The sequence below is a fragment of the Mirounga leonina genome, unplaced genomic scaffold (assembly GCF_011800145.1).
Source record: "Mirounga leonina isolate KUSES-001 unplaced genomic scaffold, KU_Mleo_1.0 Mir_151, whole genome shotgun sequence".
In the NCBI taxonomy this organism is placed as follows: Eukaryota; Metazoa; Chordata; class Mammalia; order Carnivora; family Phocidae; genus Mirounga; species Mirounga leonina.
This window is the reverse complement of record NW_023270377.1, coordinates 44576296-44596257: the sequence shown is the minus strand read 5'-3', so window position 1 is coordinate 44596257 and position 19962 is coordinate 44576296. Positions and strand designations below refer to the sequence as shown.

Here is a 19962-nt window from a genome sequence, read left to right as displayed (position 1 = left end):
CTTTTCTTCCTTTTCTTCCTTTTCTTTCTTTCTCTTTCTCTCTTTCATTCATTCCTGAGCAACAGAAACGGAGACTTAGGTGCGAGAGGCTATCCCAGGACCAGGTGGGGGCAATAGGAGAGATACACTAGAGTCCCAACTGGCTTGGCTAATGGCTGCGTTAGTACCAGAGCTCAGCCCAACTCACTCAATCTCCCAATCTGTGCCTATGCACAATTTGGACCATTCCTTTTTATCCACCCAACCACTGTTTAGTGCACCAATAGTATGTGTACCCTGTTACTGGAGAGATCAAGATGAAAAAGCACAGGTACTTAACTTAGTGGGCTTACGTTCAGGGGGAGATAGTTTGTAAATAAACCAGTAGAGTTGTAGAGCCCGTGTGGAGGGCTGCGATTTCACCCACCACTACCGAGAGGCTGCAGCCAACGGAGGGTCATGTAGCAGCCCTTCACCATCATCACCAGAACAACTGCAACTTTGGAAGTACTTCGGTATGTAATGCATTTTCTTCTTCTATCCCTGGAACCACTTCTTTAAAATCTGAGAGCCCGGTTATATTTTCTAGGCTCATTGTCTCTCTACTTTTGTCTGCTCCCTCCATTCTCTCCCTTCCTCCTCTCTAAGATCTCTTGTGGTCTCAGGCAATTTTGCACTGGCTCTCCCCTTGCATACTCCATTCAACAAAAGTTAAAAAGTAGCCTGGTTGCTGTCTGTCTTGAGAAATATTTCTTCAACTTCGGATCATCTTGGGCTATAATCCCAGCAACTTATAAGAAAGCATTCTCTCTTTTAGGGACAGGGATGAATTCTCTTTGTGAAGAAAATCATGCTTTTCATGCTAGTAACATAACAAGATATTAGATTTTATAGAAATCTGTGTAAAATTAAGTAGAACAAATAGTGCTTAGTCACTCCTGACACAATGAGGCGGGGGGGGGGGACACTTCACACAGCAGGTAGCAATTGCATTGAGATTTAAAGGACAAGTCATGGGTTCACAGAGCAGAAAGGCAGTGGGAGGACTCTCCAGGCAGAGATCGTCAATTCCTCCACTTTTCTTCCTCTCATAGATGCCAGAGAACTATCTAGGCTGTTGTCGCTGTCCTTCGTTCCTTCCTTGGTGCCACTTCCTACCACTCTACTGTCCTGCTTCTCCTGTCCTCCCTCAGCTGGGGGAGTGTGCTGTCCCTTCTCACACAGGCAACTTATAGCCTCCTGGCCTAGATTTTTTTTTCCTGACTCAAAATAGAAAACAGGAAACAAAACTCAACATTTCCTCAAGTGAGCATGGTGATACGGTGTCTGTGGCAGGGGTGGAGTGGTGTATATACATTTTGAAAAGCAGCAGGAGAGAACCGAAAAGTAGCAAAATAGAGGGCTTTAGGGGCGGGGGGGACCTGGGACATTTTGAAGGGTCAGAAAGAGGCAAAGGCACAGAGAACTTGCGCAGTTAAATGAAATTTTTGTCTTTCTTAGGTGTCAGTGACTTAAGCATAAAGAAGATTTAGCAACGAAACAGGGAAAGTTGTCAACAAATGTAAATAACAAAAAAGATATATAAAAATAATAGTATTTCAGGACCCCTGGGTGGCACAATTGGTTAAGCGTCAGGGTCTTCATTTAGGCTCAGGTCATGATCTCAGGGTCGTGAGATTGAGCCCCACGTCAGGCTCCATGCTCAAAATCAAGTCTGTTTGGGACGCTCTCTCCTCTCCCCCTGCCCCTCCCCACCTCTCTCTCTCTCTCTCTCAAAAAGTAAAGAAATAAATCTTTAGGAAAAAATAATGGTAATTCATCCTTTATGTAAACTTTTAATTTTTCATAGTTACTATGATAACATAATGAATATGCAAAACACTAAATGTCATAATAATTTTTACAAGTTTTCTTTAATTTCAAAAGTGAGTCTTTAAGTGAGTCTCATCAAAGCCTTCAGTAATACCATTCAACGTCAAACTGATTAATATATAGGTATGTGTGGCCACCTTAGCTTCATTTTCTAATATTTGGGAATCTGGATTTCTAGAAAAGAATACCAGAGAACAATTATTCACCTCATCATGGCGTCACTAAAGAATTCCATTACATCATAAGTTCCTCTAGAGATTTATAACATTTCTAGTTACTTGAAACATTTTAATGAAAATATTTGTCAAAAGAGAAATCATATGATTTTATAGACAATAAATATTTAAGTATCAATCTCATGTAATGTGCACAAGATGGCCACTCCTCAATGAAATGTTTTCAGCCCACCAGAGGTGGAATTCGTTTTCTTCTTCCTTCCCTCCACTGAACTTTGTTTTACCTATTACAGTGTCTCCCACTTTTGCCCCAGTATCCTTGTTTGTTGTATATATACCTGTTTCTCCAGCCAGTTTTTTGAGGATAAACTCCGTCATGTTTATTTTTTCTTTCTCTGAAATCCATAGCAAGGTATATAACACATACTAAATGTATAATAAATATTTGCTGATACAAACATGGGACTGATAAAGGTACAGATTGGAATTTAGACACACAGATTGAAGCAGTCTAGATAGGAAAAAAAAGAATACGTTATAAATGTGACTGTTTCAATAGTTACTTTAGGAATGATTTAAACTAGATCTTTGTTTTTTGGAGTTGACTTCTAAGGCAATCAGCATATATATTTCAAATGTTTTTATCTTGCTTTAGTAAGAAGAAAATCACAAGGATAACTATCAATATGCCATATTATCCAGAATAACATTTTCATTGCCATCTAAATGGACTAACGGAACATGTTTTTTGAGTAATAATTCAATCCAGAAGTGCAGGTAAATAATTGAAAAAATGAGTTAATAATTCAATCCATTCTGTGTGTGTAAAACAATACCAGCTGCAGATAATGGCCAAGAAATTCAAGATCTAGACTCTCAAATCAAGCAATTTACGTTTTAGATAATTCGTGTTTTCAACATATATTTTTTAGTCAAGTTTCCTTACTAAAAATCTGGCCAGTTTCTGTCCTGACTCACTGCAAAAATTAGCATCTATCCCAACTCAGATGACTCCTTTTTACATGAGTCCACAAGAAGCGTACAGGTACCTCTCTGAAAATTACATTTTAACACAGGTTTTTTTTATTCATGTTAGGGAAAGACACGTTGAACCACTTTAATCATTCAGTGAATACTTATTAATTTGCCCCTCAGTAAAAGAGGGTATCACTTGCATGTATTTAGGCCTGAAATAAAATCATGGGCTGTATGTGCATTACACCCTGATTCTGAAACATAGTATATATGTAAAATAAATTATATGTCTTTGGAATTCCTTGATTTAACATATATGTGTTTCACATTTTCTTTAATTTACTGAAATTTTCCTAGTTTTTACAATTAGTTGTGATTTTCTTATGGTGTCAAGCCACTTTTACAACCGTGGGAACATCTAAGTATATTTCCGAAATTTATAATCTGATAGTTTGGTTCAGAAAAATGTTTTTCTTGCCAGTACTGTGTGTGGTAGACGCTGGAGATAAAAGAAAGGGGAAAGTAGCTTCTCAAAATGCTTACAGCTATGATTTTTTTTTTTTTTTAAGATTTTATTTATTTTTTGACAGAGAGAGACACAGCGAGAGAGGGAACACAAGCGGTGGGTGTGAGAGAGGGAGAAGCAGGCTTCCCACAGAGCAGGGAGCCCAATGTGGGGCTCAATCCCAGGACCCTGGGATCATGACCCGAGCTGAAGGCAGACGCTTAACGACTGAGCCACGCAGGCGCCCCTATGATATTTTATGTATATCATGTTAGAGACAAATGTTTAGAAGTACACAGCATAGGGAAAGATGATCAAAACTACTAATGTGAATGATTTTGATTCTAATTTTTCTAATTGGTAAAGTTGACTTAACTTCAAATTCTCATTTTTCTACATATGAAATGTAAGGTAGTTAGCATTGGGAGGAATAGTCTGGTTTCTGCAGGTAGATCTATCTGGGTGCAATGAATCCTTATTCACCATTTGTTTGGGTAAACTGTGCAAATTACCTGACTTCTTCAATACTCAACGCCCACATAGTAAAAGTACACACTGTGTTGCTGTGTGGCCTACATTAAAAGTGGTTAGGCATGCAAAGGCCTTAGCACAGTATCTGGCTCATGGTAGGTCCTCATTAAACATTTGTTATAATTTTATGAATATGGAATGTTGACATAGATGTTTATCATTAATGTAAGATATGGTGTTTACTTTTGTATCTTAATTTTTGTCCTTTTCTATACTTCTCTAATTCCTAGCAAATAAGACAGTGTTATAGAAATAAAAATCTTTTAAGAGGCCTCCCAGAAAACATGATACGTTCTTGACACATTTTTCATTTTCATGATTGACATAAATTTATGGAAATTATAAGCAGCTGGATAGCACACGATAAAAAAAAAATGGTAACCTTTTGAACTTACATTCTTAATATTCCTGATTACAAAATATTCTTTTGTTTCTAAGAATACAGTCAATGCAGTTATTGTTTTTTTTAAATGTGGTTTTTAATTTTATAAAATATTTTCCGAATTCTCTTACAGTAAATAATAAAAAGGCGCTCTGTCTATTTGTGTAAGTTTGAAGTCAGATAGGGTTTCTTGCCAGTGACACAAAATAGAATGTCATCATGTTAACAATATGTAGCCCATTATTCAAGGAAGAATATAAATGGATCAAAAACCCTAATGGATGAAAAATGTTAAATATCATCTTGTATAATAATGACTGTTCAAAATCTGGCTTTAAAACATGTATAATCTAAGCTTGACAATGGTGAATTTGCTCAAGAATTAACTAAAATACATGCCATCTGAAGCAAGTAATTTTCTCTTTATCCAAATCATTTATTCTATAATTTGAGCAGAGCACCATAAAGCTGCTGCCTTGGGAGGAAAGCAATTATAATTATTATTTTTAAAATTATTTATTACTTGTTAATTTGATATGTGTTGAACTGTCTAACACTGAAAACTCATCTGACTCTTTTTTTTAAATTAAAGATTTTATTTATTTATTTGAGAGAGAGAGAATGAGAGACAGAGAGCATGAGAGGGAGGAGGGTCAGAGGGAGAAGCAGACTCCCTGCCGAGCAGGGAGCCCGATGCGGGACTCGATCCTGGGACTCCAGGATCATGACCTGAGCCGAAGGCAGTCGCTTAACCAACTGAGCCACCCAGGCGCCCAACTCATCTGACTCTTGTCCTTTGAAATATGTCAGGACATATCAAAGCTTCTAAACTTCTAAATTACATTCTGAGAAAATACTTCTCTTCTTAGTCATTAGTATGTTCTCTGATTCAGAAACAATGGATACAAAGGACTGCAGTAGGTGAAGTAGGTTGAGGCCAGGAAGGAGATGGAAAGGAGACATATATTGAACAACAAAAAAGGTAACATATCCTTTAAGAATTATTGCGATTATTTATCATACTTCTGGGTTATTTTTACTGTATTTCAAAGAAATACTTAGCAGTAATATCTGGATATCCAAAGCATCCTTTTATATAAAAGTTAAGATTTTGTGAATATGTCCTGCAGACTTAGGAATAATGGTAAATGAAGACATGAATATTAGTTTGGACGTGGTTTTTGCTGTTTAAAGTATAACCCAAATATAAGTAACATTAATTCTATCATTTATTGAGATAGTAATGTTTATTCTACAATGTATCAAGGAAAGTTGGATTATGTATCATGCAAAATTATTCAAATTTTAAATTAAAAAAATACAAGGCATTCTCTCAAAAAGATATTTTCCAGGTTATTAGGAAATGCTATAATAGTGGACTTATTCAACAATATAAAAATATCAGTGTTAAAATTATATATAGAGAAGAGAGGTCTAATATTAAGGATCAAATTCTTCACATTAAGAAGCTAGAAACAGAACAGAAAATTAAATTTAAAGTAAGGATAAGAAAGGAAATTATAAAGATAAGAAATAGAAATATGGCAAATAACAGGAAGAAATATAAAGGTGAAAGTCAAATTGTTGAAAACTTTAATAAAATTTTCAACCCCTCCCTAGACTGAACAAGGGGGAAAAAAGAAAAAAATGGAAACATTCCATGTAAAAAATGAAAAATCAGAATACTTCCAACTCATTTTATGAGCCTAATCCTGATGAAAAACCTGATAAAAATGTCATTAAAAAAGGAAATTACAGAGTAATATTTTTCGTGAACACAGATGCACATATCCTAAATAAAATATCAGTAAATCAAATCAAAAATATTTTTAATATACAGTACTTAATAGTCAAGAGAATTTTAATTATAGCAATCTTTATCTGTTGTATATATTGAATGCTATATAAGAGTTAGTGGTTTTTTAAAAAAAAAGAGTGGTTTTTTTTTTAAAGTTCTAACTTTAAAAATGTTGGAACTTTGCTGGGATGAAAATTCTCTTAAATATCTCAAAGTCTGCAATTTGTGTTAGAGATTGTAAACGCTAAGTAGCTCTACATAGAACTTCTAGAAAGAAACAAATCTGGCAAGAATCTATATGTTAATTTTATCTTGTACTATTTAATAATATTTAGTTTTTTAACCTCTGTAGCAATAAAGAAAACTCTTTTGGGGCGCCTGGGTGGCTCAGCTGGTTAAGCGACTGCCTTCGGCTCAGGTCATGATCCCAGAGTCCCGGGATCGAGTCCCGCATCGGGCTCCTGGCTCAGCGGGGAGTCTGCTTCTCCCTCTGACCCTACCCTCTCTTGTGCTCTCACTTTCACTCTCTCTCTCTCAAGTAAACAAAAATAAAATCTTAAAAAAAAAAAAACACTTTTATTTCAAAATGTAATATTTATGAAATTTGTATACATCTTGCCTGTTGCAAGTGGGGTAAATTGTAATATACTTTTTTTTTCCCAGTCAAACATAATGATGAATAAAATATACATTCACCTGATAGTCACCACATTTATTTACTTTCTCCAATTACTCTAATGGGAGGTACTCTTGTCACACAACAAAGTGTGCTTCTGTATACTTTCACAAGGAGCAGTGATGAGCAGAGAACAATAATCCGATCTGTCATAATATCCAGCTCCCAAAAGGTATTTTCCTTAAGTAAAGTAAGGCTGCTTCCTAAAAGCAACTCTTTCATATCAATAATTAAAATAATTTTGAGGGGTGCCTGGGTGGCTCAGTGGGTTAAGTGTCTGCCTTCGGCTCAGGTCATGATCCTAGGGTCCTGGGATCCAGCCCCACATTGGGCTCCCTGCTCAGCGGGAAGCCTGCTTCTCCCTCTCCTCTCTGCTCATGCTCTCTTCTTGCTATCTCTGTCTCTCTCTCTCAAATAAATAAACTCTTTAATAATAATAATAATGATAACTTTGACATTTTTTAACATAATGTGGCATTTGAACTACAAATAGAAGACCTGGTTCTCATCTGTGAGACCTGAGGATCTGCAAGGAAATAATGACAAAGAATGAATGAAATAAACTCTCCTATTAAGTATTATTATATGAATCAAAATTCCAAAATATATGAATAAATAAATAAAATCAACATTTTTTAAATTTCACTCCAAATAACGTAAAAATAAAAGAATCTAAAACCAATTTCATGAGAAATATATTTGTGATTCTTAAAAAAGATGGATAACAGCAGTGTATAGAGAATGAAAATTATAAAAGCAGGCAGAATTGATGCAAGAAGCAATTGGGTGCCCTGAAAATGAAATCTACAACCACTGAAAGTAACCACAAGACTGATGAGTAACTGCAGAGTAGTCCTGCAGAACTCCCCCACCATGCAGGATAAGACATAAAAACGTTAAATATATGACAACACACTGAGAGACGGAGGGTAAGTTTAGATGTATCAACATAGATCTGAGAGGAGTTCCAGAAGGAAATAGTAGGGGAAAGGATAGAAAATAAATGTTTGAAAAGAAAATGGTTGAGATATTTTTGCAGAACTGAAGACATGTAACTTTAGGCTGAAAGTAATCATTGAAAGAGCAAAGCAAGGAGTGCCTGGGTGGCTCAGTCGGTTAAACATCTGCCTTTGTCTCAGGTCATGATCCCGGGGTCCTGGGATAGAGCCCCGCATGGAGCCCATCTCTCCCTCTGCCCCTTCCCCTGCCTGTGCTCTCTGGCTCTCTCTATCTCTCTGTCAAATAAATAAATAAAATCTTAAAAAAAAAAAGAAGAGCAAAGCAAGGTATAGATGATAAAGAAATAAATATCAATAAGTAAATTCCTTGTGAAGCAAAACATCAGAGATTATGAGAAGAAAGATCAACAACAAAAAACATCAATACAAGAACCATTAACCTGGAATCTGGTATTCAATTAACTTATGACCTAAAAAAAAGGAGGTCAAGTAAAGACATTTTCGTTTTTTCCCCAAGGATTGCTATAGAGTTTATTGATCCTCATTTATCAGAAACATATATTAAGCTGTATCTAAATACATAGTTTCATCACTTTATCTTCACAAGAACTTGAAGGGTGTATTAGAACATATGGCAAAATAGCAAAAAATTCCTAAAAGACATTTCCAGATATACAAAGATGAGGAGAGCTTTACGACCCACAGCCTGCACTGCAAGAGTATTAGAGAAATATGCCATATAACCACAAACAATTTCATATCACTTAAGAAATTACAAGTGACTCAGCATTTGCTATTTTATTCAAATTCTCAACAGTCAGAACCAGTGTTGTTTCTATCATCTTCAGCAAATAATAAAATTGACGTTGCAGGAGTGATAAATAACAGGCTCAAATTCATACAACAGTGCTGGCACTCTAACACAGCATTTGTGAATTCAATTCTCACCCATTTACAGTACATTTAAAAAAAAGATCTGACCTACCAGATAAAAGGAATGACTCTGGAATTGTAATCCGTTGCTAAGAACAAGTTCTGCAAATATAAGTAACTATGTATCATCTAGTGTCAGAGGAATGAGTAGCTAACATTTCCTTATCTATTTGTCTAGAGCACTCTATAAGAAATTTGCAATTAGGGTGCCTGGGTGGCTCAGTTGGTTGGGCGACTGCCTTCAGCTCAGGTCATGATCCTGGAGTCCCGGGATCGAGTCCCGCATCGGGCTCCCTGCTCGTCAGGGAGTCTGCTTCTCCCTCTGGCCCTCCCCCCTCTCATGCTCTCTCTATCTCATTCTCTCAAATAAATAAATAAAATCTTTAAAAAAAAAAGAAATTTGCAATTTGATGAGGATTGTTTTGACATAGCTGTGTGTATGCGTAACTATTTATTATTGTATTTACTTATTATTTATTTAGTTTAGTTCATGGGGTTCATTATTAATTGCACAACTGCAATGATCATGGAGTCTTATCTGCCTTGCTGATAGAGTCATTACTCAGCTCACATCTTATTCCAGGTAACTGATAAAGGATTTACATATAATTTCAAAAATATAAAAATAGAAACCAGAGAATTCTTTATTGGGACCATAAGACTATAGGCATTTAAGTCTTTTCAGAAGAGGAAACTGGGATTAACTTTCACAGTTCTGCATAAACTCACACATTTCTCTTCTAGGTATTTATTTCTGGACAATGGGAAATTTACATAATTGGCCACATGCTTTAAAATAATCAATTACTCAGACCTCATGCTATGGATATGAAATGTGGTTAGTTGAGGCCAGTCATTGTTATTATAAAATATAAATCTAGTCCCCCAAAGTACAAAGGAATTTACCACTGGTTGTTTTAGGGTGTGGTATGAATTAGTAATATTTTTGGCTTTGATTATACCTTTGAGAGAAGTGTACCAAAAATTTGAACTGTTACCATAGCTGGTACGTGTTATTCAGAGTACATGTAATAGCTGAGGATTGTGTCATCATGGAGAGGAAAACTAATTATTTCCAGTGCCCTCACTCAAATTTAAGTGTGTGCTAAAATATACCTGCTAGATTTTAATAGGGCTGGTGTTTACAAAGCTCTCTGTGGTTATGTGGTCATGTCTATAAAAGAATATAAAATTTATTGAAGTTGGTTAAGTTACTAACCTGCAAAATGAGAGTCAATGACCTCAACACTGACATATTTCAGAGGCTGTTTCCAACTAATGAAAATGGAGTATGTGATTCCTAAGTGTCAATACACATTTGAGAGGCAGCATGGATGTAATTGGTAATAGCCTACAGGTTCCTACAGGTCAAGACGGTGGAATCGGGTGTTCCTACAGTCAGGGGACAAATACCAACAGAATTCAGGAGTGAGTGTGGAGAGTTAAGCCAGAGAAGTCTCCATTTCTAGAATGAAGCTAAAGAATCGGAGAGCAAGAAAGATACTGGCGAAGTAAAGGAGAAATTGACTCAGGACACATTTGAGAGAAAGCAGTCTTGATCCTGGCAGAACTCTTATTTGTTCTCTATGGTATGACTCATGGAAAGGCCTCAAGATGTAATAATAATCAAAACAATAAAAGCAATAGTTAACAATTAATGACCTTACCAGATACTAGGCACATATCTCATGTAATTCTCCTAACCTAATGATTAGGAGGCTATGGTTAAACCCTTTTTTATACTGCCCTCTTTACTTCACCATGCATTAACCCCACCTTCTGCGTCTGATATCATCTCTTACTGTATGTCCGTTCTCCTCTGTTTCTACAAAGATTGACTTCTCTTTCGATTAGTGTTAGCATGGTAAATTTTCCTCCATCCATTTAGTTTTAATCTATATGTGTCTTTACTTAAAGTGGATTTCTTCTAGACCATACATAACTGGGTCATGTTTTTTGAGCCACTCTGATAATCTCTTTTGCCTGGGGCATTTAGACTATCAACCTTCAAGGTGATTATTGACATAGTTGGAGGAATAGCTACCATATTTGCTACTCTTTTCTGTTTGTTGCTCTTGTTCTTTGTTCTTATTTTCATCTCCCAAGCTTTTTCTACCTGTTGTGGTTTTAACTGAACATTTTATATGATTCTATTTTCTTTCCTTTCTTGGTATATTGATTTTTGTCCCTTTTTTTACATTTTTTCAGTGGTTGCCGTAGGGCTTGCAATATTCACCTACGGCTGATCCAAGTCCACTTTCAAATGACACTATATCACTTCATGGATATGTGAATACTTTATAATAACAAAAATAATCTTAATTCCTCCCTTCCATCAGTTGGTTCATACTATAATTAATTTCATTTATATATAAGCATATGTATAAAATAGATATACATAACCATAAATAATCAAATACATTATTGGAATTATTACTTTGAACAATATGTTATCTGTTAGATGAGAGCAAGAAAAATTTTTTATTTCACCTTCACTTATTCCTCCTTTGATGCTCTTCCTTAGTTTATATAGCTCCAAGTTTCTGACCTACATTATTTTCTTTCTCTCTAAATAATTCTTTTAACATTTTCTAGAAGACATTCTCCTGGCAATAAATTCCCCCAATTTTTGTTTGTCTGAGAAATTCTTTATTTCTCTTTTACTTTAGAGGATAATTTTCTAGGCTACAGAATTCTAGGGTAGTGGGTTTTTTTTTTCTCAAAATTTTAATTATTTGACTTCATTCACCTCTTGCTTGCATCGCCTCTGAAAAATTGAATATAATTGTTATCTTTGCTCTTCTATAGGTGTGGTGTTTTTCCTCTGGCATCTTTCAGAATTTTTTCTTTATCTTTGATTTTCTGTAATTTGAAAATGATATGCCTGGTTGTAGGGTTTTTTTTGGGGGGTGTTATTTATCCTGCTTGGTGTTCTCAGCGCTTTCTGGATCGGTGGTTCGGTTTCTGATATTAGTTTGAAGAAATTCTCAGTCATTGTTTCAAAAATTTCTTCTCTCCCTTTCTCTCTTCCTTCTCCTTCGGTATTCCCATTATGCATATGTTACACCTTTTGCAATTGTCCCACAGTCCTTGGATATTCTGTTCCTTTCCCCGCACCCCCCCAGTCTTTTCTCTCTGCTTTTTAATTTTCAGGGATTTTATTGATATCTTCTCTAGTTTAAAGATGCTTTTCTTAGCCATGTTAACCTGCTAATAAACCCATCAAGGCATTTTTCATTTCTATTACAGTGGAGTTTTTTTTTTTAATCTCCAGTATTTATTTTTGGTTCTTAAATTTCCATCTTTCTGCTTACATTACCCATCTGTTCTTGAATGCTGTCTACTTTATCCATTAGAGCCCTTAGTAGATTAAAGTTGTTTTAAATTTCTGGACTGAAAATTCCAACATCCCTGCCATGGTTGGTTCTGATGCTTTCTCCTGTGTCTTTAAATTGTGTTTTGTTTTATTTTTGCTTTTTGGTATGCCTTGTCATTTTTTCCTGCTACCTGGACATGAGGTACTGGGTAAAGGGAACTGTTGTGAAGCAGCCTTAACAGTGTGGTGGTGAGGTGTGCAGGGAGAGGAAATGTTCCAAAATCCTATGATTAGGTCATTTCATGAGACTTTTAGTGAGCTTATGCCTCTGGGCTGTGGACTTCCCAAGAGTTTCTCAGTTTTTGTTTGTATTTCTCCTCCTTAGGTGGTACAGGATGGTTAGAGTGGGCCAAAGTTGGGTAATCCCTTCCTGAAGGTCAGTTAGGCTCTGGTAGTAATCCAACAGGTTAGGGGACTGGTTAATTAGTTTCCCCTGATGGCAGGCCTTGTTAAGAAGGTGGTGTATTTCAAACTTGTTCTTTTTTTCCTCCTCTTGCTAGAATATGAAGGGACTTTTCTCAGATTCTATTGTGAGAACCTGGTCAAGCTCCTGGAGGTAAATCTCACAACCCTGTGGCGGTCCCCTGTGACTGGGTCCCCTGGAGTTTTTAACACTCAGACTCATCCACACTAAGCCTCCAGCATTTCATCAATTCCAGTTCAGGTTTTCCTACCCTTGGTTCCTGGGGCAGTTTGTGGTCATGGGTCTGTGCTCCGATAAGCCGTGACTCCCTGTTTTCACCGGTCTCTCCAATGTTGAGGGCAGTGGTTTGCCCTGTGTCCTCTGCTGTATTATGAGTCCAAGAAGGATGTTGGTTTTTCGGTCTGTTCAGCTTTCTATTTGTTGTTGGGGAAGAGTGGTGACTTCCAAGCTCCTTACACATGGAACCCAAAACCCTCTCAAGATAGATTTTTCTTACAGTTTATGATTTGCTATTTTGCTGACCATTTCTACAGAATAAAATAGCATCTTTCTTTACTTTGTCAAACAACACTTTCCTCTAAGTTTAGACAAAGTGTCAATATATAAGACTTGGCTGATTTGTTCTATCTAGCCTTAACTTTGGAGGCATTATGTCCTTTTAAATGTTTATCATTAAGGGATTTAGTCAGGATAAACAATCTTTAACTTTGAGGAACTTTTATTTTAAATAATATTCTTTTCATATACATATGTCATTTCTTTCTTTTGCTATCAGTTTCTGAACGTATCCCATATGTTCTGTTGAGTTCAGTAGACATCAGTAAATTAAATATTTTATTATTTTTGCTTAATGCACTGTTACTTTCCAGTTTGCAGTTTTAAAGACGGAACTGCTTGGAGCAATGTACGCCTCCCATTAATGACCTATCCCTGCAACTCCATCTCTCTCTAATCCCGGCTTTACTCTCTCTGTTTAAGACACATAGCTCCCCAATAACAATGAGCTATTTCATGCCATTATGCTTTTGTTCATGTGTTAAGTCATCCCACTTTCTCTACTCTGGTAGTGACTGGTTCTTTCAGACACACTCAGAGGTTGTGTTGATTATCTCTGTTCTACAAATATCCTAATCATACTTTTGCATGTGCACACACATGTGCTTACACACACAGATGATATTTTAGTGAAATCATCTATTTCTGTGCCAGTTTCCTCCCTAGTCACTGTAATTCTTTGAAGTTAGACACAGATTCTCATGCAACCCTCTATCTCCAGTGTTTACTCAATGTTTAGGACACTGCATGCTGCACTAATTAGAGCTCAAGTCCCCTGTCTCCCTTTTACACTTCTATCTCTCATGATACAATAAAAAATATATATTAATAAAATCTATTTTTAATTTTAGAATATTCTAATCTGTATCAATTATATGGTTTTCACTTGCAAATAAGTAGAAACCTCAATTAAAACTTTTAAGAATTTCCCTGATGCCAAGTGATGTTGAGCACTTTTTCATGTGTCTGTTGGCCATTTGGATGTCTTCTTTGGAGAAATGTCTGTTCATGTCTTCTGCCCATTTCTTGACTGGATTTCCACGTCACACCAGTCAGAATAGCTAAAATTAACAACTCAGGAAACAACAGATGTTGGTGAGGATGTGGAGAAAGGGGAACCCACTTACACTGTTGGTGGGAATGCAAGCTGGTGCAGCCATTATGGAAAGCTGTATGGAGGTTCCTCAAAAAGTTAAAAATAGAACTACCCTGTGACCCAGCAATTGCACTACTAGGGATTTACCCCAAAGATACAAACGTAGTGATCCGAAGGGGCTCCTGCACCCCAATGTTTATAGCAGCAATGTCCACAACAGCCAAACTATGGAAAGAGCCCAGATGTCTATCAACAGATGAATGGATAAAGAAGATGTGGTATATATGTGTATATATGTGTGTGTGTGTGTGTGTGTATATATATATATATATATATATATATATATATATATACACCATGGAATATTAACCATCAAAAAGAATGAAATCTTGCATTTGCAATGACGTGGGTGGAGCTGGAGGGTATTATGCTAAGTGAAGTGAGTCAGTCAGAGAAAGACAAATGCCACATGATTTCACTCATATGTGGAAATTAAGAAACAAAAAAGGTGACCACACGGGAAGGGAAGGAAAAATCAAGTAAGTTGAAAACAGAGAGGGAGGCAAACCATAAGAGATACTTAGCTTTAGGAAACAAACTGAGGGTTGCTGGAGGGGATGTGGGTGGGGGGATGGGGTAATTAGGTGATGGGCATTAAGGAGGGCACATGATGTGATGAGCACATGATGTTATATGCAACTGATGAGTCACTAAATTCTATCCCTGAAACTAATAATACAGTATATGTTAACTAAATTGAATTTAAATAAAAAATTAAAAAAAACACTTTTTTTAAACAATGAAAGGGTGTACGAGCTTATGTGAAACTTGAAGTTTTAGAAGTAGAAGGGCTTTAGGAATGATTTGACCAAAGCTCCCACTCCATTTTTCAGTGACACCCTCATCTCCGTCTTCCCTTGTCAACTTCGGCCATATGATATTCTCCATCATGGTGGCAAAATGGCTACAGCAACTCCAGGTATCCCCCAAACATGATACACTGCCCGGGAAAAGAGAAAAAGTTTCTCTTCCCTACTCTAGAGAATGGTGGATTTAGGCCAGTAGGATCCACAGTAGGAGCTGGTGGCAGATACATGATTAAAACCAGGAATCCTGATTCTAGCACTAACATATGACAGTCTATATAAAATAATGATATTTCTTTTCTCTTTTTAAAATAAATAAATGTCAAATTTTATTCTACGCTGTGCCATTTCTAGAATTCCTCATAGTTCAGAAAAAAAATCTAGGCTTTACTGTTAGAAATATTTTATGCAAGGTTTTATATTACTTTTGTACCTGAAATGTTCTAGAAATATTCCAAATTTCTAACTCAAGTAAATCTCAAGGGGGATCCCTCAAACTTTCCAAAATAAAACAAAACAATGGACAAACAAACCTATTGGGTATATAAAATATTAAAATTATAAAACAAAATATTTTGAAATATATGAAAAATGTATTGTATCCTACAGTAAAACAGGAGTTATTTCAGTTACAATGCTTCTTAATAAAAACATGACTAAAAATAACAGGTAAAATTGCCGATTGATTACAATATTCTATGAAATAGAATAAATAAAATCTTAGTAATAAGAGTAAATACTGAAAACAAACTAAAATAAATATGATTAAGAGAGAATAATCATTTTATTAGAATCTGTGTTCACCACAGTTTGTACATTTCAGAGAAAAATTTAATATTTACATATGCCTCCTTTTTGAAAAAATATTTTAAAACATATTTTATAACCACTGTATCTTTATGTTGGGTATACACTATTATATATTAAATCTTTTGGAGGTGAAGTAATTATAATCTTTAGGCCAAAGAGAGACTAGATTTCTTTAAACTTTATAAAGAAGAGTCACTTTTCCAGTATTATAGCACTGCAAGCCATGCAATACTCATTGGTACATTTGTGAAATTATTTATAATTTATAAAATGCACATAGCCTCTACTAACTCTTCTTAAACTGTCCCCATGGCTCACATGGTCTACCGAGTAAGATCATGCTAATTAGCACCTCAAATATACTTCAGTAACTGCATCTCATCTCATGCTCTCCCTGTGTACCCTGCTCACTCTTCGTAGATTTTTTTCACTATCCTCTGCAATACCAACTTTATAAAATCCCCCTGGCTGTTTGTACCAACTGTTCTTCTGGTAGTCACTGCCCTCCCCTCTTCTCTGATTAGAAATAATTTTTCTTTCAGAATCATTCCAAATATAACTTCTATGAGAAACATCCCTAAATCCCATCTTAGTAGTTAAAATTTCCTATATAATAGAGAATTAGAAAGCTGTCTATGCCCAGCAGATTGAAAGGGCATGGAACAATAGAATATCTTTTCTTAAAACAAAGATTTTATTTATTTATTTGACAGAGAGAAAGAGAGAGATAGCACAAGCAGGGGGAGTGGCAGAGGGAGAGGGAGAAGCAGGCTCCCTGCTGAGCAAGGAGCTCGATGTGGGGCTTGATACCAGGACCCCAGGATCAGGACCTGAGTTGAAGGCAGATGCTCAACCGACTGAGCCACCCAGGTGCCCCCAATAGAATATCTGTAGTCAATGATTACTAAGCTAATAAATCCGTTAATTTTGTGAATTTATAAAAAAATAATTATATAGAAACAAATGTCAGCTTTTTGCTCCTATGTGATTTTTGCTAATTAAAAAAAAATTCCCTGTGAAAATGGATCATAGTAGGCTAATATTCATGATTAAGAAGGAAGTATTCATTGCTTATTATTCTATTGTTAAAAGTCTCTTTTATTAAAAAAGATAACTTAATCTTTATTAATCTTGATTTTTTTAAAAAAAATCTTCTCTAAAAAGTGAAAGACTTGTAAATTCAAATATCTCTTATTCATATGAGTTTGTGACATAGTCTGCAAATTGCCTCCCTAACATACATTTCTGCAGATTTTATTTGATGTGGGAAAGTGTCCCCCTAAAGATACTAAATTCTCCACCTCTCTTGCTGCCGAAGATGGCCTTATTTCTTGCCCCAAAGGCAAAACAATGAAGGTTTCTTAGTAAGGTTTTGCTTTCCTGTTATAGGTGCTGTACATTATTTCCTTCTTTTTTGTACTGAAATGTGGTCATGAGATGGAGGTGAAGGAGTCATATCAAGATCTTAATGATCAAAACTACATGTAAGGGGTGGATGGTCGGAAGATTCGGATCCTAATGACAACCTTGAATAGCTATACCAGTCTTGACCTGTCTAGTGTCAGATTCCTTTTTTCTTTTTTTTTTTAATTTAAAAAATAGCTTTACTGAGATCTAATTTCCATGCCATGCAATTCACTCATTTAAAGTATACAAGTCAATGGCTTTTAGTATATTATATATGTATAATCATTACCACCACTATCAGTCAATTTCAGAACATTTTCACGGACTCAAAAGAAACCCTGTACCCTTTACCTATTACTCTCTCATCCCCCAGCCCTAGGGAACCACTATAGATTTTGCTACTCTGGGCTTTCATAGGAATGGAATCATGATATTTCATCTTTTGTTACTGACTTCTTTCAGTTAACAACATGTTTTCAAGGTTGCTCCATGTTTTATCGTGTATTAGTATTTTGTTCCTTTTTTATGGCCAAATGATATCCCATTGTGTGGATAAACTATCTTTTGTTTTTTTCCTTTTCAGTTGATAGTGATTGTTTTCCACCTTTTAGGTTTTGTAAAAGATGCTACTATAAACATTGGTGTACAGGATTTTTTGGTATGGATATGTGTTTTCATCTCTCTTGGGTATATATCTAGGAGTGGAATTGCTGAGTCATATGGTAATTCTATGTTTAATTATTAAAGAACTGCCAGAGTATATAATATATAATATATATAATAAAATGCTGCAGATTTGCAACATCAGTCAACATAAATGAGATGAAAAATTCACATCATGTTACTTTGTCATACTACGTTCAAAAAGAACCCATTATATAACAACTTAAAAATTTAGAAAGAAAAAAAACCCAGGCATTATAATTTAAAACTTTGAAAGATTTACTCCTGGATTTCCTTAAAGAACAAACTTTTTTTCAAACTTTAGAAACTAAATTAAAAATTGTATTAGTAAACACTTTTTTTTCAGAAAAATGTTAGCTGAATGAAAAAAAATATATGTACACTTTTATTTATATCTTATTGGATGGTAAAATAAGATACTGAAAGGAGGGTGAAAAGAAGTTGAAAACCCAGGGCGCCTGGGTGGCTCAGTTGGTTAAGCAACTGCCTTTGGCTCAGGTCATGATCCTGGAGTCCCGGGATAGAGTCCCGCATCGAGTCCCGCATCGGGCTCCCTGCTCGGCGGGGAGTCTGCTTCTCCCTCTCATGCTCTATCTCTCATTCTCTCTCTCTCAAATAAATAAATAAAATCTTTAAAAAAAAAAAAAAGAAGTTGAAAGCCCAGCTTTCTGTGGGTAATCCTTGTGCAGGTGAGTCACATATGGCTTAGAGCCATCGTAGGGACTGTTTTAGAAATGTACTCTATGTCTGTATTTTTATGGCTAGTTCTTAAGGTATAGAATATGTTCCATATTACTTATTATCATGGTGTGCCAAACTAATGAATTAAAAATAGTTAATGTTGGAACTAAAAAAAAAAAATCTTTGCCAAGTTGGAAGAAATGGGTTCAGACAGAAACATCTATCATTGATTCTGTCACTTTGCGTGCAGGATATATGGCAGGATGGATATAGGTCATAATTTACAACAGATGCTGAAGTATAAAATATGTATTTGATTTTAACAAAAATTTTACATTTAAAGGAAATAGTATTTTGCTGATTGTAATATGTTAACAATATAAATATATTCTAATACTTTTATAAGGAGGAATATTTTAAGAAGTAATTAATTCATGAACAAGAGAAATTCTAATAGATATAAATGGATATACGGCCAGGAATCTGCTTTGGGGAGCACGACGCTCACGCACAGCCCAGACTGAGATCGACTAATGTACCTGAGATCTACCACTAACATACCTGCAGAGGAGTTCCTGATCCTGCTGCTTCCCTGTGGACCAATGGATGATGTTGTTTGCTGTCAGATAGGCACATATAGTTCTCATTTATATTTGGTTATTGTAAATAAGATGAATTTCCCTAAGTGCAAATAAAAATAAAAAAATAAAAATAAAATCATTTATTGCAGTGAAACTTTAGAAATTTGTAATGGATAAAAGTAAAATAAATATTTGCAAACATGAGAGAATTTGATAGAATTTGATCACTAAGTCAGGCAAATACTAAACCAAAAACATGTATCATCTTATATATATTTTTCTAACTATTCATCTCAAATGACACCAATTGATTTTACTTCTTAATTGCACCTTGAGTTTACTACCAAAACTAAGGTGTTTTGATCTTCTACCTATATTACTGAAATACCTTTAGTTATAATTTTATGTATAACATATATTTGAAAAGGAAAAATTGAGGTAAAATAAATTTTTTCTCAGTATTTCCTTAAGTCCCCATCTTCCTTCTGGAGACAAAAATTTCATTTTTGAAATTAAATTTCATTTCATTTTCTCCTGTATCCTTAAAAATATTTCATGCAAATACAAACATAAATTAACTTAAACATGTAAAAGCACACTGACACACATTTATATTGTTATAAAGGTTGCAGCATTTTCTCTACAATGTTCTACAATTACATATTCCACTTAACAATATATCTTAGAGATAATTCC

General features: G+C 35.3%; 1 long non-coding RNA gene across 1 annotated transcript in view; it reads right to left on the bottom strand.

Moving 5' to 3' along the window:
• Positions 1-19360, bottom strand: part of LOC118012229 — a 50227-nt gene extending 30867 nt beyond the window's left edge. The window contains exon 1 of the long non-coding RNA XR_004679646.1: positions 19247-19360. This is a non-coding gene — a long non-coding RNA (uncharacterized LOC118012229). The remainder of the gene's footprint in view (positions 1-19246) is intronic.
• Between the last annotated feature and the right edge of the window lie 602 nt (positions 19361-19962).